The sequence below is a fragment of the Centroberyx gerrardi genome, chromosome 19 (genome assembly GCF_048128805.1).
Source record: "Centroberyx gerrardi isolate f3 chromosome 19, fCenGer3.hap1.cur.20231027, whole genome shotgun sequence".
Lineage (NCBI taxonomy): Eukaryota > Metazoa > Chordata > Actinopteri > Beryciformes > Berycidae > Centroberyx > Centroberyx gerrardi.
Genome location: NC_136015.1, coordinates 15544924 through 15570510, shown reverse-complemented (window position 1 = coordinate 15570510; position 25587 = coordinate 15544924).

Sequence of the window (25587 nt, the reverse complement as noted above, 5' to 3'; positions counted from 1 at the left end):
CCTATGCACGAGTGTTATTTTTTTCTGTGTGTCTGTGTGTGTGTGTGTGTGTGTGTGTGTGTGTAGGTGAGTGTGCGTGTGTGTGGGTGGATTTGCGAATATATTAGTCATGTCAAGCAGCCTCCATGGAATGGCAACAAGCTAAAATATGTGTGTATGAATCATGTCAAACTGTCTGGATGTTTATACGTGTGTGTGTGTGTATGTGTGTGTGTGTGTGTGTGTGTGTGTGTGTTTCTGTATGTGTGTGTGCTGTCACACTCAAAAACACAGCACTTTGCAGCAGCGGCCTAATGTTCTCTGTGTCTCAGCAGGCTAAGATACACACCAGATACTTTCCATGTTGAGAGTCTCCTAACCAGCGCTGCATGTCTCTTCTCTGTCTCATTAAAAAATGGTTCAGCATTGTATCATTATGAATGGAATGGAATGGCATGGAATGTTGATTCACAGGCATTCAGCTGTGGCTACTGCCCCAACAAACAAGTACGGATTCTGTATAGTCCAACTGCGCACAGATAAAAATGAGAAGGGGCATGGGAAGGATGCGACCAGAAAGAAGGGCAAGGCAGATTCCATATAAGGAGACTCCGCATCAACACCAATGAATATGTTCACATGCATACCAATACCCCAATTACTGGTACTCAGAGTAATGAGTAATCAGCTTGAGGCAATACTTTGATTACATTACCTGTTTTGAAATAACGCAATTTCTCTAAACAAGCATACCTCTAAATCAGCACTGTTGTACTGTATGTTATGTGCGTTTTAATTTTTTTGTTTCTTGTTAATTGATAATTGTTTCTTGTAAATTGTACTACTCTACGTGCCTCTGCAATTGCCCCTCAGGGACAAATAAAGTGAATTGAATTGAATTGAATTGAAATCGGTTTACATGGATTCACTTAATAATTGGTCTACCACTCATCAATCCACTTTGCTTTGTAAATACAACATCCACGGTTACTGCGTCTGGTGACCAAGATGTGCATTTTGAAAAAGCCCAAAGAAATCTGACTAAGGTGTTTACGCACCCTCAGGAATCAAAATATTGAGCAGAAATCTAGGTGTGTTAACCGGGTTATGCTTACTCCGATTATGATCTTACCCGATTAAGATAATCAGATAAGGTGTTTACAGGACAATTTTAGTGTATTTCATTGTATTGCCTTCGTGTTAAGATCAAATTATTACTATGCAATGTACTCAATGTTAAAATTCTTTTCTATCTATTTGTGGTGATGACGTTTAGTTTTTTCTGCAAAGAAGATTGTAGGAGGTGGAAAATTTTCAGATAAGTTAAGTTTCATGTTAAATATTTAACAATACAACAACTTTTACTCCATTTTTACTTAATTAATTAGATACTGCCCAATACAGAACAGACATGATTTGTACACACACAAGTTTCTGTACACTGTGATGAAGTTTGATAGCACTCGGGTATTAATAGAGGTAGAAAGAGTCTCACCCCTGACTGTCTGACCTGAATGTGCCTATTGATGCCCACGGCAGTGTGGCGTTTTATTCAAATGTTCTCTTTGTCTGTCTTTCTCTCTCTATTTAACTCAAGCTAACTGTTCCAAAGAACAAAAAAAAGAGTTCACTGTAAACTGTCTGTGTGTGTCTTTCTAGCTCAGTGCTCCAAAACTGACAGCCATTCTGCCGTTCAATCCTTCTGTCTGTGCCTGTCTGTCTCTCTCTAGCTTTCTGTTGGCTAATAATAAAAGGAGTGAGGGAAAAAACAACATTGCCAGGAGAAGTGATTAAGTTCAAAATATCTGTGTCCCTGCAACATGAACATCATAATTACCAAACACCTTCTCAAAACACCACCTCTGTGAGAGAGAGAGAGAGAGAGAGAGAGAGAGAGAGAGAGAGAGAGAGAGAGAGAGAGAGAGAGAGGGGAAAAACCAAGTTGTTTCTTGTCCGAGATGTCGACAGTTTAATATTGCATCCGTATCTCTTCTTTCTTCTCCTTCGGCTAGGTGTGTATCTGTGTGTGCAGGAAAGCCTATCTCCTGCTCTTGCACATTACATTCTCAGCAAGGGGTTTTTGAGTGTGTGTGTTAGTGTGTGTGTGTGCGAGCGTGTAAATGTGTACTTGAAAACCTATTTCAAGCTTTTTCATGGTGTGTGTGCGTGTGTGCGCCTGCATGTATGTGTATATATGTGTGTGAGGGCATTTGTGCAGACTATAGCCCTTTCTACAAGATGCACTTACAAACATAGAGAGATCAAAGTAACTTACCATCCAATAAAACGGCAGCACAGTAGGGTAGAATCAGTGGTTTCAACCTAACGGGCAGGACCCCTCCAGGGGGTCACCAGATGCTTGTGGGGGGTTGTAAGAATATTTGAGAAATGTGAAAAACAAATTCAGATACGGACAGACAGATATATTCTTTCCTTTCCTTCCCTCTTTTAGTTAATCTTTTCTCTTCTTTCTTTCCCTGTTTTCCTGTTTCCTTTTCTCTTTTTATCTGTTGTTTCTTCTCCCCCTTCTCACACCTACTGCTCTCCTCTTCACAGATACATCAAGACATAATATTCCATCCATCCACCCATTTTCTAGCCGTTCATTCGCGTCAGGGCCTGGGTGGCAACAGGGCAAGAAGAGCAGTCCAGCCGTCCTTTCCCCAAGCAACTTATTCCAGCTCCTCCTGGGGGATCCCCAGGGTCTCCAGCTGGGAGACGTAGTCCCTCCAGCATGTCCTGGGTCTGCCCCGGGGTCTCCTCCCAGTTGGTGGTGTCCGGTACACCTCCAAAGGGAATCACCCAGGGGGCGTCCTTACCAGATGCCCGAACAACTTCAATTGGCTCCTCTCAATGTGGCAGAGCAGCGGCTTGACACCAAGGTCCTCCCAGATTTCCAGGCTCCCCTATCACAAAGAGTGAGGCCAGCCAACCTGTGGTGAAACCTCATTTTGGTTGTTTGTATCCGCAATATAATTTATATCCGGTCACTAACCAGAGCACAGAGCACCATAGGTCATGGTCGGATCGATCACTAAATTGAGAGCTTTGCTTTGTGGCTCAGCTCTCTTCACCACCACGGTCTGATTACTGCATTCGATGCACCTAACCAGCGGTCAATCTCATGATCTTTCTTACCCTCACATGTGAATAAGACGCCGAGATACCTGAACCCAAGATACCTCAGGTGAGGTGTGTGCAGCTTCTCACCCCTCACACTGTCTCATGGATGGGACAAGCCATCTTTATCTGGGAGAGAACCACGGCCCCAGATCCTGACCGAGTCACACGGTCGGAGAGTCGGAGACCGTCCAATTAAGCCAGAAGGACTACATCATCCTCAAACAACAAAGATGCCACCCTAATGTCACCGAACCAGACATTCTCCAGACCTCGGCTGTGCCTTAATATCCTGTTCATGAATACCACAAACAGGAGAGGGGACATGGTGCATCCTTGTCAGAGTGGGATGCCCGCCTTGAACAAACTTGACTTAATGCCAAGAATGCAAACACAGCTCTTGCTCCGAGTGTATAAGGAGTGAATGGATCGCAGCAACGGCTACAGCACCTCATACTCCCACAGCACAGAGTCGTAAGCATTTTCAAAATCGATAAAACACATGTAGACAGGATTAGCAAATTCCCATGACCCCTAAATTATCTGCAAGAGGGTGCAAAGCTGATCCACTGTTTCGCAACCAGGGTGGAATCCACATTGGAATCCGCAACGGGTATCAGTCAAATCCAAAAGCTCATGCAGTAGCTTACAATAGTATGAAACGTAAACCTACAACTTTTTCAATGAAGTTTATAACTTTGTACGTGAAAATGTTCATCAGATCAATGTGTAGTTATATGCCTACTCAGGAGCAGCCGACTTTAACGAACAGCCAAACGAGCCATAACGTTTTGGATGATCATTTGTTTTGTTATTTATTTCTTTTTGCTGTTGAGGTGTGAAGCTCCCTCAACAAAGGCAGTTTCACTGCTGTTGCCTCCTTTTGCTGTTTAAGGCATTTCAGGCTGCTGTTACCGTGTGGGTGTCATCTTCCCCCACACCCGTACTTCCAATGTCTATGCCTCCGCTCGGACTGGACTCTTCTTCCCACCTCAGTCAGAACAGCAGAGTCACTCCCCATTTTCCATTGTAGGCTGAAAATTCATCTTTTCGACAAGTACCTCATGCCGCCATCTCCCCACCAAATGGTATCCCCTCTCCTCTACTCACTGTAATTGCTGTCTAAAAAAATATCCCTTCGCTGCTTAGCTCTTATTCTATTACTTTTCCCAACAGTTCAATCTTGCATGATGGTTCTCTTGTCACAGGAATATTGTAAGGGCACTGAGGCCCTGACTTCTGTAATCTTTATTTTTGGTTGCTTGTACTTTTGGTGACCTAGGAATTTAAGCTTTGATAAATGCCTAAAATGTAAAAAAAAATCAAATGTATACCCGTGAGCCAGGCTCGTTAAAACATAATAGTACTCCTGTCATGTGGGGACCCAAACTGAGTAAATGTAGTTTCCTACCCTGGGACCCAGGCTCATTAGAAGATACTAGTACTCTTCTCATGTGGAGACTCAAAATGATTAAATGTTGTCTCTCACCCTGGGACCCAGGCTCATTAAAGCATATTAGCACTGTTGTCATTTTGGGACCCAATCTGTGTAAATGCAGTCTCTCACCCTGGGAGCCAGGCTCATTACAACATACTAGCACTGCTGTCATGTGGGAACCCAAAATGAGTACATGTAGCCTCTCACCCTGGGACCCATGCTCATTAAAACATATTAGTACTCCTGTCATATGGCGATAACAGACTCCCAACCCATGTTGGGTCCCGACCCAAAAAATGAGGCCCTGAGTTGGCAGAACAGAGCAAAAGCATCACTAATGTCTCCTTGTCCAAAGTATTTTGGCCCTCGTTGGACTATAGTTTTTCCATCAGCCCGTTGCTAATAGCAAGGGTTGGCCCAGAGGTCATTCAGCCAATCAGCATCTGACGCTGTAGATGGAAAGTGGGATGATTATCTATTTTCCCTTCTCTCGCCTTTCCTCTTCATGATTACATCTCTCTCTCTGGCTCCCTCTATGATTATCTTGGTCTCTCTCCCTCTTTCATTCATGTTCCTGTCTCACTCCCTCTTTCTGTCCCTCAGTCTATGGTTATCACTCTCCCTCTCTCCCTTCCCCCATTTCTATCAATGTCTCTCTCTCTCTCTATCTGTCTCTCAGTAATCACTATGTCATCCTCCTATAGAAAATGTAGTTAACAGGCAGATGACTGCAATCAGCTTTAGTTCAGCCTGGGGTCAGCACACTTACAGACTATGTGTGTGTATGTGCGAGTGTGTGTGTGTGTGTGTGTGTGTGTGTGTGTGTGTGTGTGTGTGCGTGTGTGTGTGCGTGTGTGTGTGTGTTCATGCATGCACACATGAATACATGTTTGTGCACTCTTTTGTGTGAGTGTGTTAACGTGCACATACAACCTGGTGTGTGGTTGTTAATGTGTGACTGGTTGGTGTGTGTGTGTGAGTGTCTGTGTGTGTGTGTGTGTGTGTGTGTGCCTGTGATTAAGTGTGTTCATAGTATGACAGTGATTGGGGCATAGCACTCTTCTCTGCATGAAGGTTATGATGTCAATTCACAATTTTATTAAATTCCAGAGTAGATTGGGCGCCATATGATCTGCATATTGCAGCAGTATTATTACTGCCTATGCTCTGATGAAACCTCTTATCTCCAACTTTACCTTTTTTATTGTAATTGAATGCTGGCATTTACTCCCCACATATATAAAATGTTTAATTACCATGTGATCAATCCAAACCATTGAAAATGCTGTGTAAAATGTCAAAAACGAATGGCCATCAATGGGAAACTCAACCAGTTTTCACAGTTTCTGAAAGCATTACTTTTGGGAGATACAAGGTTTCTGCAGGATACTGATGATGTGTTGATATCTGCTGTGAGGAAATAATGAGAAGAGAGGAGTGGAAGAAGGGAAAGGAGAGGCACAGAGGATAAGGGGATGGGAGAGGAGAAGAGATAGGAGAGAAGAGAGGAAAGAGGATAAGGAGAGAGGGGAGGACAGTGGAAGAAAGGACAAAATGGGGTAAGGAAGAAGGAACAATGGAGAGGAGTGAAGAAAAGATAAAGGAGAGGAAGGGAAGGGATGAAAGAGGTCACCTAGATCCAGCTTTGTGAATCATGGATTTTTATTTTAAGATGTATTTACTCACTTGCCACAACACTCAGATTTCAAACACTGTTTTCCACTGACTGTTTGAGTATCAAGCAGTCTAATTGGACGTTACAATATGTGGCTTTGACCCCAATACCCTGTGGTTACATATGAGTAAAGCAACCCTTTGCTATTGTGATTGCTTGGAAACAGTCTAGGCTGAGGATTGAAATATTTTTGGTCCAGTAGATGATGAATTCAGGAAAGCAGCCCCAAAGACAGCTGTGCCAGTACCATGAATCAGGAAATTCAAATGATCACATGGTTAAAAAAAAAGCAAATATGAGTCTAAAAGAAGTCAAATGATTCATGAGGCTGGATCCAGGCTAGGGGAGAGGAGAAAGGGGTTTTGCAATGTTAATTGACATGAGAACAATGGGCCTAATGCATTCAGACAAGAGAGGGTGGAAAAGAAAGAAGGAAGGGAGAGAGGAGAGGGATGGGTGAGAGGAGAGGACAAAGGGAGAAGGGAAGGGATGAGAGGAAGGAAAGAAAAGGGAAGAGAAGAAACGGCGAGGGGGCGTCGAGATTAGAGGTGTACAGGGAGAGGAAGTGAGAGGTAGTGGAGAGAGGATGAGGAGAGACAAGGGGAGGAAGGGATGAGGTGATGACCAGAGAGGAGGAGGAGGAGAGAAAAAATAGAGGGGATGAGAAGGGAGAGGATGAGGAGGGGTGCGGAGGACACAAAAGCCAGACGGAGTTACAGGAAGAGGGGAGGAGAAGAGGAAAGACAAGGAGGAGGGGAGAGCAGACGAACAGGGAAAGGGAGGAGAAACGCAGGGAAGAGGTGTTTTATTTGAGAATAGATGGTGTCATTTAGGCTCCAGAAAAGAATCCAGGCGTTTTTATGGCGACAGCGCTCCAAAAGTGCGTGCTGCAGGAAAGAATAAAGGAGAGAATGGATGTTACTCTCTAGCCAAGTCGTAAAGCCAGAACCGGATCATAATATTCAACTACAATGTTAACTATGAACATAATCCTAACCTAATCTAGTGAAATGGTCATCGACTTTCGAAGTTGTAGTGATTTCAGGAGGGAAAACTGGAGAGGAGAGGAGAGGAGAGGAGAGGCGAGGAGAGGAGAGGATAGGATAGGAGAGGATAGGAGAGGAGAGGCGAGGAGAGAGGAGAGGAGAGGAGAGGAGAGGAGAGGAGAGGAGAGGAGAGGAGAGGAGAGGAGAGGCGAGGAGAGGTGAGGAGAGAGGAGAGGAGAGGAGAGGAGAGAATAAAAGATAGGAGGAGAGGAAAAGGAAAATGAGGAACAAAGAGGAGGTGGTTTCACAGGTTAGAGCAGAGGTGGGGATGCATATAGTATTACAGGATGAAAAGAAGAAAAATGATTTTTGACATCAGCCCCAAGAGAGGAGAGAGACATACTCTATGAGGAGGGAAAAAAATAGAGAGAACAGAAGAGGACAGTGGAGGATGAGAGGATAGGAGAGGAATGGAGATAACAGGAGAAGAGAAGAGAGCTGGGGGAAGGACATGAAAAGATGAGAGGAGAGGAGAGAAGAAGACATATATCACATATATGTCAGTAGTGGTGTAATTGAGTGCTTGAGTGAAAATCGAGGAAAAGAGGGGAAAAGAGAAGAGAGGATGAAAGTAAGAGAGGGAAAAAGGAGAGCGGGGAGGCAGCAAGTAGAGGTTTCATATGTCAGAGCAGAGGATGGGATAAGGAGGAGAGGAAATGTCACATGTCAAAAACGATGTTGTAATTTACTGTTACTGAAAAGAATCAAAGCAGGAGAGGAGAGGGAAAGAGATAAAGGGAGAGGGGAGAGGAGAGAAAGGGCAGAGGAGAGAATGATAGGAAAGAAGAGGAGAGGACAAGAGATAAGACCGTGAGAGAGGAGGAGGAGAGGAGTGAAAAGGCCAGAGGAAACGATAAGAGAAGGAGAGGAGAGATTGTCTATTTTCCAGAAGCGGCAGTAGAAGTGAGTGCAGATCGGAGTGAGGCAGGAGATGGATGAGGGAGTGCGGACTGATGGTTAAAGAGACTGTTACACAACTGGGAGGTAACAGGAGTGAGTCATGTGCCCATTCCTGCCTTGTATCCTTGAGCAACACTGAACCCCCCCCCGCCTGCTGCAAAGGCACCACTAATGTCTGACCCTGACCTCTGACCCCTCTGGTGAATTACATGCAAGTGCTGTATGTGTGTCTCAGACATTTAAAAAAACAAACAACAAATTCCTAATGGCACTTGAGTGGATCAACTTCCTAAAAAAATGAAAACTGAATAGATGAAAAAAAAAGGAGAGGAAAAAGCAGAGGAGGCAGAAGAGAAAAGAGAAAAAAGAGGAGAGGAGGAATGTAATTTGTCAGTTGAGATGGTGTAACTGGCTGCTGCAGAGTAGAATGAAGCAGCTCTACAATGACGATTTTCTGACGTCAGCCATTTTCTTGTATGAGGATGAATATTAATGAGACCTTTAAGTACTAAAGGACAAACAACTGGGAGCTGTATTGATTGGTTTTTAAAACAGAGAAAAAAAAAGAGCACATAGGTGTATATATCGCTGCTGCCCTATCAAAACATTGGCTCAGAGCCATAGCAACCATTTGGTAGCAGGCATTTTCCATCTCTCTTAGAAACTATTCTGTTTAATTCAGTTGGGTGAATACAATCATCCAAGAAAGTGCAACCCATTAGTCTAGTAAATCTTATACTATTGATCATTCTTTAATTTTATTCAGCTACCCATGTTACTGTAAAATGCTTATCAGAAATAGGTTATTACCCTTGCTAAATGCTAATCAGCTAATCAGTGTGGCAGCATTTACCATGATTTTGCCTATGCTGAAATCCAGGCCCAACCTGCTATAGTATATTACTATGTGAACATGCTATTCAGGTAACTGGTGATTTCAGCATGGCTAATGCAGATAGCTAAAGTTAGCTTTGTTGATAATCTGCTTGCCTGCAAGGCTACTGCAAGGTAGCAACTGTGTCACTTTAAAGTCACACTGAAATGAAAAATACCTTTTTTGCATTTTTAGCTCATTCTATCATACCATACTACTGGACAATTTATGCCAAAAAATGACAAAAAAATATATTGTATTTTTATATCAAAATCTCATATACTTTTACTTGCTGGAAAATCCCTTCCTGCATTAGCCTATGTCCCAGCCCAGTATGCTGTTTCAACATGAAATACATCACACTAAGGAAGCAAGATGCTCTCAAAATGCAGTTTCATTGTGACTTTAAATGTTTGCTCCACCCAGCTGATGAGAAAATGCTCATCAGCTGATCGGCACTACAGCATGACTAAAGCTTTTTATTCAGGCTAAAACAGTTACTAAAAAGCTAACAGCACCAGTATGTGCTATGCCCAATGCTAAAATGCTAATCAGCCCATTAGTGCCATTGCTATGGCCATGCAGGTGGCTAATGTCCACACATATGCTGCAAACTGCCCCTGGCACACAGAATCAAGTGTGATGTGTTTGTGTGTGTGTGTGTGTGTGTGTGTGTGTAGGTGTGTGTGTGTGTGTGTGTGCGTGTGTGTGTGTGTGTGTGTGTGTGTGTGTGTGTGTGTGTGTGTGTGTTTCCCATCTGCTTTGTGTCTGTAATCAGTTGCAAAGTTCACCTGGGGGACAAGCCTTTGGGGAGGAGAGGTGAACGGAGGAGATAAGAAGAGAGAGGAAAGGAGAGGAGAGGGAGGAGTGGGGAAAGGGAGAGAAAAGGAGAAGGATGGAGAGAGAACTGAACAGATTCATAAGTTCAATGAATCTGCATTGATGAAAGAGAGAGAGCGAGAGACAGACAGAGAAAACATTTCAAAACATTTCATGAATTGTTACTGAAGTCACTTTGTCTTGATTGCCTGCTGTGCTGTTCACCCTGGATGAACCATAACAGTAGAAACTTCCTATTAAAAAAAATAGTTATTCACATTTCCCCAGCCTTTTGTTCCCTAAGCCTAATGTTCTGTCAACAGAATTTAGTCCCGGGTTTCTTCAATCCTTGAGTCAGCCCCCTTGACACAGTGAGCCTTTCACCCTATTTAAATAGCCTTTTAAATTTTCAGACAGCATGAATTAGCAAAGATGGACAAGAAATTAAGTGTGATTGCATAACCCCTAGCCTAAAATTTGAGGCTATAACTCCTAGCTGAAGTCTAACATTAGGCATGCCTGCAGTACCGACTGGGCATGCTGAGAGGTTGATATACCCTCCTTTTGTAGGCAATGGTTATTGGTTTGCCTGCAAGGTATTCGACTCCTCTAAGCATGCTTTTGTCAAGGACTTCAGTGATTAAGGTCTTAAGAACATATTGGTAGTGTACTAATTCTTCTGAGAGGGGCTGTGGGCATGGATACAGTGGATTCTCCACTGTCCAACAAATGGATAGTCAGAAGTACTGAGGCAAGTATTGAGGGGCGCGAAAAGTGTTGCTTTTTCCAAGGAAACTAGCTACTGGCTGCCCAAAAAGTCACTAGAAGTCGCCAGATGACGTCCTATGCTAATTTGCATATTAATATATTTGTTACACTTCCCGCTCAGAGGGAAGGGTTTGCTGTTTATGGGCTGGGTTGTGATCATCAGACCTCTTTGGGTTAGACAAGCAAGTAGCGCAAAATCTGCATCAGCCGCACCGATTTGTGGTCAAATGCTTTGGGAGTCAACACATTAACATTGTTCCCATGGTCAGAAAAAGTAGCTAGATTTTTATTTATTTTGAGAAATAAAGTCACCAGGGAGTCTGAAAAGTCACCAAAAGCAAATTGGAAACAATGCAAGTGATGTTGGTAATACATTTTTTATCCGAAAGCGGGTTGACTTTGAGATTTGATGATGAAATGCTTCAATCAGGACTTTCTTTGAATATGATATATACATATGATATGATAAATACTTCTCTGCAATTACTGACTCCATTGGCAAATGTTGACCGTTATCTTTAGATTTGTAAGTAGGGAGGGTAGGGTGTTTGAATGTTTTTAGCTTCCAGCCCATAGAGAGCCTCAGAGTAGAATCTATGTATTTGTGTCAAGGCCAGGGTCAAAGATCTGGGACTACACTTGTCAAAATGTCATGGCCAGTCCTATGATAATGCCAGAAATGTATTCGCAGGTAAAATGGCCTTTAAGCTCTTCTTCAAAGAGAGAACCTTTTTATGCATTACATCCCATGCACAGCACCTTCCCTAAACTTAGTGGAGGTGAACATAATCGAAAATAGCTGCCCAGAGGCTGGATATTTTTTTGACTTGATTCAGTCACTTTATGCATTTACCTTTACATCAACTCGGCATTGGGCCAGAATGTTAAAAAACCTCTGATATTGTTGTGAATAGTACAGCACTCACTTCAAAAAGAGCATTCTTCTCTGCATACAATGCATCTTGGAGTAATCTAAAGTTCAAGATGCATTGGGGATGCTTTACTTGATGAGAAGAAGAGGAGGGATATGCAGAGTGAATCAGAGACACTGAGCGCAAAGATAAACCTGCTGGAAACAGCCTTCATGGTGCATTTTTGGGATGAGCTCTCCTTTTTAAACCACAAGTGCTATGCTGCGAAATAGTGACATCAATCTTTTAACAGCTGTTAAGCTGCTTAAGTCTCTCTGTGAGTATGCTGTATCTCAACGGGACAAGTTAGGGGACTTTGTGAAAGCTGCTCTGGATGCTCCTGGTGCTATCCAGTTTGCCACAGTAAATAATCTTAAAAGCTGTGGACTTTTCAAATTCCATGATTGTATTGTTTTTCCCGCAAAATTCCATGGATACTTAAAAAAAAATGCAGAAATTGCTTTTTCTTTCTTTCTAACCCAAGTGTAAATAAGGCATAATGCCCAGCCAAAGGCCCAGAACTTGCACAGACAAACAGATTTGATTTTTTTAAAGGCATTTCTGTACAGTGTACAGTGGGGAGAGACAGGAAAGAGAGAGAGAGAGACATGGATGACATACAACAAAGGTCCCAGGCTGGATTCAAACCCAGGACATTGCATTTACATAGCATGCAACGTAGACAACTGAGCCACCGGGGGCCCCACCAGCAAATTTAAGTGGAGATGATGTGGACATGATTTGGCTACAATCATGCAGTCTACCCTCCAGGCATTTTTGTATTGTGTTTTGTAAGTATTGCCTATGAAAGTTGGTTTTGAGATGTTGAATATTAGACAATGTTTTGCATCTGGGCCTTCATCCTTAATACAGTGCTTCATAAAGCATTTGATGTTCTACATGTGATATGGATTTGGTGCATCTTTTTTCAATTTCTGTTGGGAATACAGTATCAATTGATTGTTTGTTGTTCATGTTTGTGCACTTGAAATGTTTCTCAGTCTCTTCAGCATTTAAACCAGTAGCATTTTCACAATCCATTTGAACTTTCAGAACTTTCTCTCTTCTGCATCCCTGCACACACACGCACACACACACGCACGCACACACGCACGCAAGCACGCACGCACGCACATACACACACACACACACACACACACACACACACACACACACACACAAACACAAATGTCATAAAATATAAACTTCATATTTTATTACTGATTTAAAGTACAATAATTCAAAGAACCTACCACTAGCATGAGGGAACATGCAGCGCAGAATTGTGATGAAAAAGCTTCTGAGGGAAGACTGAGATGAGGAAACATCAGGCAAACCCCATTTTCAAATGTATAATATCTTACAACGCCTCAGAATGAGAACTGTGTGCTTCAAGTTTAAATAAGCAAATACATTTTTTAATAGGGGATTTCTTAAAGAAATCTTAAGAATACATTCTCACATGCAGAGAGGCACAATACTAAACCCATTCAAACGATCCAAATACGTTCAGATATCTTTACCAATACAGTGAAACTGAAATCTCTATAATACAGTTCTTTTCAGCTGTTTAAATTAAGCTGAAGTGCATTTAATAAAGACAAGGAAATTACCTATCCTGTCTCAATCAGTGCCAAGAGAGAGGTTGCGATGCAGTCCTTTGCCCTGGAAAAAATGACAGAATGAACAAATGAAAATGGACGGTTTCTGATCCTACTGATGAGAAAGACATCAGTGTCACACTGTGATTACTGCACTGATAGCACATGCATGTACAGAGAGAGACTTGGAGCGGGCAAGAAGACGTATACACTCACACGTGATCTGTGTTCACGTTGATATGGTTCAGTCGTGTCAATTCCCTGTCTTTCTCTCTCTCCACCTCTTTCTCTCCACCTCTGAATCTGATGAATTCTTTTGCGGCATCTCATTTTCTCACACCGGTGAGAGAGAGAAAGAGAGAGACGAGGGAGATATGATGTGATTCAGACGCTGATTTGATTTGGGATATGATTGGATTGAAACCGTTTCAATTTCTTTTAATAGCATATATATTTTGAATAGCATGTATTTTCTATAGAAAGAATGATGTATTGAATGATGTATGTCACACAAATTTGAAAGATCAGGACAAAATAATCCCTTATTTTTTCTAAACGTCTCTATCTGAGTCTGAAGATTTGAAAAGTAGCATTTTTTTTTTTAAATGTTTTTAATTTTCTCAGCGTAGTCCCATTGAAATAATATCTGTCCAGTCAACCCAAGTGGCCCCATACTGCTAGTTGCATGAACAAAAAGCTGTGTATGCTTATAGCATAAGAAAAATCAAGATTCCTCACCCTATAGGCCTGATGTAAAATTCCATATCTTACACATGACTTCCAATGATTTTGAGTATTTCTGTGATTCTGAAAATTTCACATCCTTCCTGACAGGTTTGTGCTGTTTTTATCTCAGAGTACTGCAGGATAGTCTGGTCTCTGCTACAAGGCCAAATAGTACTTTTAAGAGCTTATTTTGTTAAAAAAAAATTGTTTTTTTTTTAATTGCTTTCTCTACATAGATGGTATATCAACAGGGCTGTAGTTGCAAATGAATAAATAAGAAGAAGCAAAGCATGCAATGCACGCTTTCTGTTTAACACTACAGCCCCTAAATTTCCAGATTTCTCTCTCTTCCTGTTATGTTCGCTCTCTGGCTCTGCCTCAAATCAAAGGAAGCTTCCTATTCAACTAGCAGTTTCTATGTAGGAAATTGGAATATTCAAGTTAGCAGTATTGTCAGGACATAGGAAGCATTCTTTTAAGGTAGGCTGATTTTGAAGGAAACATACTGTGGTTCCTCAAGCAGAGTAAGAAGTCCCTGCTTCACCAAAACATTTTCCAAAACAAACATATGAAAATAACATACATTGAACATTTTTAATAGATTTTTATGTGAAAATTGTCAATCGGGAATCATATTACTTTATTTTGGTATAGTCAATTGTTTCTGGAATACCGCTGAAATTAGTTAATGAAATTATTTTTTCATCAGTCGGTGTAGTTTAGCTAACGTTAGCTAGCAATAACGTTAGCACTGCAGTAGAGCCTATTCAAGGTTTAGGTTGATGCAGTGTCCACTGGATATACAAAAATGGCATGTCTTATTTTTTACGAGTACACAAATCAATCAAGTACACAAATCTAGCCAGCATATTTGTATAATTTCTTTTAATCTGTTTTGAAAAAGCAGTTGATCACTCTGGCTGTTGGCGGAGTGTAAAGTTAACTGCAGTCACATGACGTTGCCAAGGAAGGCTGTCTGTCTCAAACCATTTATCTTTCTGCTACCTACAGTCAAACAAGGAACCTTATTAGGAAGCTTCCTAGTTAGGTATCAAGGAAGTAGGACGCTGTCTTCCAAGTGAGACAGAGCCTCTGTGTCCCTCTAGTTGTTTAACTTGTTGCCATAACAACAGAGGTGAGTCTCCTCTGAAAGTTATCTGTACATGTGACTTGATAGTTAACCTTTTACACATACACAACACACACACACACACAGATTCACATACTCACCTTTGCCCTCTGAGGGGAAACAGGGGCTTAAACAGACTTTTTTCCTCCAGTTACATTTCTTTTTTTCTGTAATCTCTTTTTTGGTTTCTTTTGTCCTTCACCGAAAGACAAAGAGAAAAACCCACTTCACTAGTAGGCTAGTCATTTTATCCTCTCTCTCACGCAACTATCAATTAAGAGAGTCTGCAGAAAGCCTGAATGCCAGTGCTAAATGTACTTTCCAAGGCTAGCTAATGACAAATGTTGACTGTTCCTCGGGTCAATGAGAGTGTGTGTTTACATGCTAAGAGTATTGCAGATACCAGCTCAAATCCAGGCTTAAAGTCCCATTCAGGAGCATCTTCATAAGCCTGGATCCCCAATATGTCTGTAAGAATAAACCATATATACATATATATGTATATATATATATATATATATATATATATATATATATATATAACTCCAAACATAATGGAAACATATACAGACAGACTGACACTGCCAGGATAAGATACATGCCTCAATATCCTGACTAACATCAGCATATCCCAGTTACTATATTCAGTTGTCTGAAAATTGCCACATGACCCAAATTATCCTTATCCAGGTTATTGTAAATGGGTTATGCCATTTACAAGCACCAACTCCAAAACAAAGTAGTTCTGCATCCGGAGTAACACTGCAATATTAATGGGCATGTAAATGCATTCATTTTCATGCTTTACATAACTGATGTATGAGCTTATCTGGGTTATTAGTGTTTGTATGTGGCAGCATAATACTTGAATATTCTTATAATCATCTTGAATAACATCATAATAGGAATGTGCATGTAAACACAAATATTGTAATGCATCAGTGACACCCAGCTCTGCCGGCTGCAATCATTCCATGAAACTGTTGTTATCATAATAATATTTTTTGACCTGAGTTTACGACACATGCTTGTTCGCTGACGTGTTTTGCCCTGCCTCTCTGCATCCTGTCTGCTTATAATAAAGCTAATAATAATTTCTCTCTCTCTCACTCTCTCTCTCACTCTCTCTCTCTCTCTCTCCAATGAGCTCTGAATCAATCATCCACTTTACTCATACTGCAGCGAGAGACAGAGCTGGAGAGAAATGACAGACAAAATGACAAAATTAACATTCACAAATATTAATGACAAATTAGGAGCAGTCGATGTCACGTATTGTCTAGCTAGCAGACTGCAGTCTTCTGATATCAAACAAAGTCATGTTTTATTAATTAGATCAAAGGATTCTGATTGGTTAATTAGCTCTTATCTCATTTCAAAGCAGTGCATCAGAGGAGAAACATATTAACAGTGTTGTTTGGATGTTGTTTTTGTTGTTTTGCTCATCAGCTGGTTTTGCTTTGTGCGATTCCAAGTTAGAATTTTATGCGCACAAGCACCCACCCACACACACACACACTATGGAAAAACACATTATTCACTCACACACACACGCACACACGCACACAAACACACTGATCCTGAGTGTGTTGTTATTTAGTCTGGCTTCATTTCAAACACAAAACTCTTTGTTCAGCGAAAGCAATGACTTACCAGTCCTGAATATAAAACAAATTTCTCTCACAAATAGAAATGGAAAGAAAAAAGAAGGTGAGAGTGAGAGAGGCAAGAGAGATAGAGCAAAAGTTATTCTTGCAAGCCACAATCTGTGAGACAGTGAGTGAGCAACCCCCCTCCACACACACACACACAAACACACAACTGATGTTAGAATTGTAGTACTAGTAATAATAGTGTAGTATTTTTTATTTTACTTGTTTTACATTGTTCACATTGTTACATCATTACACATGTAATATGCTTTGGCAATGCAAGTGTGTAAATCTTGTCATGCCAATAAAGCGGAATTGAATTGAATTGAATTGACAGAGTGCGTGACAGAGAGAACAACAGGGACGATATGAGATAGGGAGAGGGGAGACAGAAAGAAGGTGGCAGCAGCCCTCTGCTGTCGGCCACTGGGCAGCTCCACTGGAGCAGTCTGGGGTTAAGTGGTTTGTTCAGGAACACCACAACAGTAGGTGCTGAGGGAGGGGAGAGCTCTTCACTTTCACTTTCCCCACCCGGATTTGTCCAGCCACTCTAGGATCCCGGCCGGAGACCTTCTCGTTCCAAGTCCTGTTCTTTACCCTCTAGGCTAGAGGGTATGTAAGCCCTTGAGCAAGGCACTTAACCCCCAACTGCTCCACTGGACCCAGGGTTCAACAGCAGAAGATCATGTCTGTGCGGGGCAGCTGTGCAGCATTCATGCTCAGCAAACCTTCCATGGATAAATACAGTGAATCTTTTTGGAGTGGAGGCAAGGAATTTATAATGTCTTTTCAGCAAAAAAACACACACTTCAAGTGAGTGTAAAATCTTTTTTGTGTTAGTGAGGAAATTTAATTGAATTTTTAAATTTTTCTCCATTTAATTTTTCCATTGATCACCGAATGGCACAAAGCAGGGTTTGAATTCCACAAGCTCCCTTCCTCCTCTGACAGAAACCATCTCATTAACCCAGTCACCCATAGGTGTGTCATCAGTCCTCCTGAAGAACGCTTCCACCCTCTTATCGAGTCTAGCCAAATGTGAGCCTGGGCATGTCAACTGTGAGTGCTTGTGTTATTGGAGAATATGCTTGTTACTCAATCCTAACACTTAATATTGGTTAAAAAAAATACTCATTAGTTAAATATGTATGTTATGAACAATCATCAATATTTCATCATATTTTTCCTTGCTAATTCCCTTTATAACCTTTATGTAATCTCACTAGACATTCCACCCTTTAGAGTGGAATGATCCGTTGCTATGGAATCATGAAATACATTTTCAAGAGACAATCAGACAACATCATATCACTCACCTCCGCAACACTGTCGTTCAAATTCTCTGGCATACATGCTAGATGACTCTGAAAATACCTCTGTATCTTGCAAGCTAATGTTTAGTGCTGACTATGGAGTAAAAAAAGGGCATATATGCCAGTGCCACTGACACATTATTTTAACCTAATTAATAAAGGGGCCACAGGCAATTCTACAACTGTGGGCAGCGAGTGAGAGGACAGGCCTGCAGAAAGGATAACAAGACTAAGTTAGACTTAACTTTAGCTCAGTAAAATCACTTAGTCAAAAAGTAACTTATGCCTTTCAAAAAATAGGGTACAAAATCATCATCAAATTATGTATACTTCTCCCAGACCAGGAATATTAGCAAGGAGCGTCTCTCAGCTTGCTCTCCTCTTCACTGAGAGGGAAATAATAGTGAATATTAACCTGAACACAGTCTTTGACAAATTTGCAAAGATGAAATAATTTGCAGGGTTGGTGCAATATGGCAAATTTAGACAGAACATGCTGATGTTGTTGCTGTGATATTGATGTACTTACATGACTTTTTGAATTTTTAAATATTGCAAAAACTTGGATAAACATTTCTTGGCCCAATGCCCATCTGTCCACCAAATTTCTTGAAAATCTGTTAATATGTTTTGGAGATATCCTGCTGACAGAAACTAACAGGCAAAACCAAAATGTTGTAGATAATAATGTCCTTTGTTTTGATATTTTTTCCCATTTTCTGATTCAAACAGAAATACCACCAATAACTGTATGTTCTCTACCCTGTCATTTCACAAGGCTAGCTCGCTCGTAATCACCCACAGAAACATGAACATTAGCAGACAAAGGGTACATTTTTGCCAACTGAAATTATAATGTAAAAGTATCCGTCTACTTCCACAAGTGACTTGCACGAATTGAAAAATAAATGTATTGAGTTACTTATTGCCACAAAAATGTAATCTGGACTCCACTCCAAAACTGATTATTATTTGAAGTTATACTTGGCAGAGGCGACTGTTGATATGAGCATTTACAGATGGTGTTTGTGTCGGAGTGTTTCTGTGTGTGTGTGAGGGTGTGTGTCTGACGGTACGGGTGTGTGTGTGAGTGTGTACAGGATGTACTCTATATGTATGTCTGTCCGTCTCAATGTGCTTGTGTGTCTATTTATACGTGTGTGTCTGCCAACGGTGGACTTGAGGAGGAAAAAGTGTGTTGTTTTGTGCTGTTGCCACGGTTACACCAATACTAGCCCCTGGAGTGCTGAAAGAGGGTTGAGAAAGTCACCACACAATGCCCAGAGAAAAATAAATTGCTTTCCATCTCTGATTCTTCCTCTCTGTCTCTCTATTTCTGTCTGAATGCCTGCCAGTCTGTCTTTACAGTATCTGTCCTCTCCATCTTTCTCTCTCTGTCTGTCAATTATCCCGTTGTATTTGGTCAGTTTTTATGTTGAAATTGGCAAATTTCAGACCTCAGTGTAAGAGCAATTTCAAAAGCGATTCTCATAGCCTTTTACAGGTCAACTCATTTGCTAGATGACTCGCTAAAAACCCAATTTGGAGAAAGCTGCGCTGAGACGTTCAGATTTTATAAACCCCCCGAAATAATTAAGAATCAGAATGAGGACTTTTTAATTGCTCTGGCATAGCTCAATTTCTGCTGCTCAGATCAGTGAGGCAGATGCCTTGATACGTCGGCTAATGCATGAGGGAGCATCTTTCAGGGGTCATTTTTTCCGTGGCTTTAATAGTCAACTCAGTATCCTACAGAAAGTTGCTGATTTTGTTTTTTTCCTCATTGGAATTACATCAGGAGACCAACATGATCAGTGGTGATTAAAGAGAGACTGAGTGAGAGAGTTGGTCTGTGTACCCATCTGTTTCTGTCTGTGTTTCTGTGTAGGAGTGGGTTTGTGTATTTGTATGCTTCTATGTATGTGCTTCCTGGTGTTTGGATGGGTGTCACTGTATGTATGACAGAGTCTGTGTGCCTTCTCTGTTGTGTGTGTGTGTGTGTGTGTGTGTGTGTGTGTGTGTGTGTGTATGTGGTGTGCAGCCCTGTGCAAGATGTATGACTATCTCAGAGGGACAGCAAGCTTTCTTTCTTTCACAATTACTCAACAAAGCAAGACGTGCTGTGTGTCTATATGTGTGTGTGTGTGTGTGTGTGTGTGTGTGTGTGTGTGTGTGTGGGCGTGTATGTGTGTGTGCATGCGTGTGCGCACATTGGGCCTGAACATATGTGTGACCAGGTCAACCCCAAGGTGAAAGTGACTTGAGAGTATCCCTCGGAGCAGAATATAGAAGCACAAGCTGAACTCAAGTTGACAAAACAACAGCAGGTGTCACAGAGAACTGTCACAAGTAGACAGACAGACACTGTTCAAAGGAAAAAGTAAGACAGGTAAGGGTATAGTATTCTCTCTAACAATTTCATAGGAGTGAACTAAAATTAATATCAGACATATTGGGGTATATTTGAGTGAGTTGATTTTGGTTGCTTCTGGCGTACAGCTAACAGGCTAATTCTGTTCTCCCTTTATGCTTGTTAGCATGACAAAGTTATCATTCCCTTCCATTTCACAGTCTGTTGACAGCAGGGACAGACAAACATGTCAAAGTTGACATAGCTAACATCATGACACGCCAGCAAAAATAGAAAATACGTGCTGCGAATTGGTTCACTGACAATCTAAAATACGTGTTTTGGATGAGAATTTAGGGGATGAGTGTGTATCCCGCTGACGTGATTTGCCCTGCCTCTCCACATGGATTTGTGGGCAACCTGTCTGCTTATAATAAAGCTAATAATTTGGTCACAGTTACCTCTTTTTCTCCCTTTCTGCCCCTCTACCTCTCTCTCTCTCTCTCTCTCTCTCTCCCCCCCCCAGCCTACTGCCTACCCCAGCTGTAAGTCTGTGTGTGCGGATTATTGCTGGATGAGCAGTCATACTATGAGAAGTCTAATCCATCATTAAGAGACAGAAGAGTTACACGGGATTTAAAGACACAGACGTGCGTGCAGACACACAAACACAGATACGCATGCAAATGAACAGATGCAAATACTTGCGTACGCGTTAATAGTTGCCAGGTCTTACACCGTCAGATGGCTAAAAGAGAACAAAATTTGTTCAAATTCAAATTTAGTTGGAGCAACATCATAGCAGCAGTATTGTGTATTAAACAGGGTGACTCCTACAAAAACTACAGTTTTGTTTTATTGACTGGACCAGTGTCCCATGAAATTCTGGCTCCTATTTTAGTCTCACATGCCAAACAAGATGCCGTGAGTTGGAACATTGTGCAAAACATCATCTCTCAAAAGTTTCAAAAAACAAAAGTTTCACCTGGGGGAGTTGCCTCTCATCACAAACATTGTGGTCATATTCCCAGGTTTGACTCGCAATGCTTTTATTTTTTTAGATTTCTCTCTGGAGCTGTAGTTAAAGGCCTCCAGTTTCTCTTCCTCTTCCCTGGAGGTGAATGAGATGGTGTCTGCTGATTAGGAGGAGAGACTTGAACCATATCTAATTAAAAGTCAAAACAAGGCAATGGATATAAGTTAGATAAAAAATACTGCTGCTGTCAGGCCAGAAAAAACAGCAACAGCAGCGTTTTCTTTCTCTTGGACTGAAAGTTCTCATGGTGATTTATTGAGTGACCCTTTGGAAACCTGTTGAAAACCCATTGTTTAATAGCAGAAATGCATTTATGTCACTGACAGCATGGCATGGATTGCATGGGCATTCATTTTCCATTCCTGAAAACTTCCTTTTTGCAGGATCCATCGCTGCCAACACTTCTGAAAGGGATGCGAACACCTCATGCTTAATTAAGGACGCCCAAAAGATGCCCAAAAGTTCTCCCCGCAGCAGCTGAAGAAACTCGACATTTCAATCATCGACAGCATCCTGGCATTCTCCATCGCAGCCTGGTTCTCCTCCGCCTCCTCCTTTTCCAAGGACAAGCTCCAACTTCTTGTTCCTCCCGCTGAGCGGCTGATTGGCTTGCAGCTGCCCTTCATGAAGGGTGAGTAAAAGGGCAGGAGGGATTGCACGACCCTGCACAGCCAGGCAACCACCTGTTCCAAAAGCTTTCTACTCGGAGATGGGACCGGTCGCTTGAATCCGAGACCGCCCACCACCTCCACAGCTTCCTCACAAGACCTATCACACTTCAGTCAACCCCACTAAGATTCCTCTTCAACTGTTTAGCACCATCCTATTTATATACCCAAGTGTTGTTAGCAGTCTTGTGCTGCTCATAAAGTCTGCGCACTGTGTACTTAAGCCTCAGGAGTTATGTCCATGCATCTTATCCTGTTCAGTATGACTGCTTTATCACTGTTCTAACACAGTGCTGCTGACTCCCACACCCCAACTACATACAGATGCACATAATGATTGAATGCTTAATACATACATGTAGAGTGATATGTCGATATATATCATAATCGTCTTGAGAACTTGTTTCTTATTTCATTTTTATTGTTAGTACTGCCATTATCATTTTAATTTGTATGTTTTGGCAATAAGTACCTTTGTATTTCATGCCAATAAAGCCCATTTGAATTGAATTGAATTGAATTGATATGTATCATTAGTTTCTACTGCATGTCTTTATGTCTGAATGTCGCCTGCTGCCTTGCACTGTAATGTGAGGCCCTGTTTTCCCTGTCCCACATAGTATATCAGTATGCACTGTGCTACATGAGTTGCCGATATGTCTCTGCAACAATGTCGTCAAAACAAATTCCTGTCCATTTATTTTACTTGGTGAATTAATTGATTGTGATGTAGAATGGGGTCAGCGACTGGAGGTTGATGTTTTAGTTGGAAAACCTCTGGGTCTCAATTTGTTAACATTTCAGAAGGCAGCACTTTGTGAGACACATACATTGCAACCTTGAAGAAAATTAGAGGAGAAATGCATCTCTCTTTCTCTTGCAGGTGAAGAATTGTTTCAGTAGATGTGTAGGCAGGTTAGGCGGGTCATGAAAACTTCAGTGTGTGACCGGAGAGCTTGTGAGAAACCCAGTCAAGTCTCTTGTCACCGACGGACATAAAGAGGCATGGCAATGCATTGCGGTTAGAAATTTTCTGCCAGAAAATGCTATAATATGATCATATGTGCACTGGAATATATACATTTTATTTAGTGTATGCCTGCAAACCAATCATGTTTTCTCATCATCAAGAATTAAGTAATTCTTGGCCAAGCAAAACTTTATTTTTAGAACGCCAATGGGAAAAGTATAAGGCAACATTCGGCGACACATCCAATTAAAAGGGTAGCTGAAGCATGTAGATCATAATTAAATTTGAAAATTACATAAGCCTATTTATGTTGAAGACGACAATTTGTATAGCAGTGGCATTATCATCCTTTTTGATGCTGAGGCCATGTGTACAGGCCGTGAAAATCGAATTCTACAAGAGAGGCCTACCATGCATGTCACACACTCATGCAGTGGGGGCAATGGGGAGGGGGGCATTTGGAAAATTCAAAATTCACACGTGAAAAGGTTAAAAGAGTTTTCGAGTAGCATGGAATAACAGCCCCAAGGTTGTGCCAGTATTTGAGCCTGTCTGTGACTCTGTGTCTCTAAGCGTTCGTGATAGTATTGTGCATGTGAGTGGTGTCACCGTCTGACCTTTAGAGAAAGGTCAGTCCATTTGGAAGAGGAATAGAGAGACCACACACACACACACACACACACACACATACACACACACACACGATGAATAGCGATAGAGATCCACTCCAAACGACAAAACCATACTTTGTTGACCTTTATCTCTCTATATATCTATATAAGTAAGGTTATCTTGGAACTGATATGATGTGTGTGTGTGTGTGTGTGTGTACGCGCTCTCTCCATCTTCTCTCTCTGGGTTATAGGCTCCTCTAACAGTGAATTAGTGAATGGTCAACAATCCTGACATGAAATTGCAAGCCAGAGTCTCCTGAAGAAAGTGCATAACTCTAATCTATCTAAAATTATTGATATGTGTCAGCATGTAAAACATGTTCCATTGATAATACATTGTAATGACTTCAATACACGGGTGTCAGTGGATAAAATAAAAAATTTTTAGTTTAACGACTAGAAAAATACAACGACCAGCATCTCTGTATGTGTGTGTTTCCGTCTGTGTGCGTCTCTCCCTCTCTCTGTCTCTTTCTCTGTGTATCTGGGGCATTATGTTTATCATTTTGTCACAGTTTCTACAGGTCAATCTAATAAACATCTCTAATTGAGACGTATCATTAAAATTGCATTTGACTGTGTGTGCCTCTGTGTGTGTGTGCATGAGTGCGTGTTTGCATTAACAACCACTTTTTATTGGATTTTGGTTAGCTTGTTTATCTTTTTGTTTCAATTTCAGCAATTTACTCCCCAAGTAGCGTATATTGTGTTACCGATCTAGGAATAAATTACTGGGAAATGTTACCTTGCAGGCTATTAGGGACACGATGAAAACCTCAGATGAGAATTACTACTGAAATAATAATTACAAGACACGGGTGTTATCTAAACATGGAATTCAAGTAAAGGAGTTATATTGTATTATTGGTTTATCATGGGGCGGATTGTTTGCACACACACACACACACACATGCAGGCACGCACACACACATTTGTACGGTGGAAAGCAAACAGATACACACTGAAACTGACCCACACAAATGATGCAATGTATAGGCATTTAATAGATGGGTAACTAAGTGACTGCCACTGGTAACACAGTGACAGAGATGGATCCCTAATTACCAACTCTCTGTGTGTGAATCACACGCATGCACGCACACATACACACACACACACACACACGCACACACACACACACACACACAAAGAGCAGGGGATTATGGCCATTAATGTTATGGATATTGTCTTGATGGTGTGATTAACTTGGGCTTGTGTGTGTGTGTGTATTTGTGTGTCATTCACACACAGAGAGCCGGTAATTAAGGATTCATCTCTGTCATTGTGGCAGCCAGTTAGTTAATGTATGGAATACTGTCCTGACATTATGGTAATTGAATGTGTTTTACGTGTTTGACATGCATTGGCCCAGCAGTGAGCTTATAACACAAGTGTGACCATATCATCTTATGGCGCTTTCTGCTTAAAATATTAATTGAAATTGCAATTAATTTGTCAATAATAGAAGATTGATTTTGAAACATTTCTCAACCGCTTCCTGTGTAACATATATCGTTTTTGAATATTTGAATTTCGAGGGAAATGCACTTCGTTCCTGTTTTAACCCATGTGGCTTTGCTCAACCAATTGTTTTTGAAGTAGACGGTGACAAAGGCGAGCAGCGAGTCTGAGAGAGAACTAGCGAGATGGCGTGTTAATTAGATGACTTAACTGGCTAATTAACAAATGATGAAGTGTCATGATGCCCCTGGGACACACACACACACACACACACACACACACACACACACACACAGGAACAGCTGTTGAGGTTCCCCAGGCAATTTGATGAGGCCAGATCTCAGTCTTTAACACATGCCCACACAAATGCACACCCACATAAAGTCTTACCACTGATGCATATTCATTCTGACAAGTCCATCACTTGGACTGTGTGTGTGTGTGTGTGTGTGTGTGTGTGTGTGTGTGTGTGTGTGT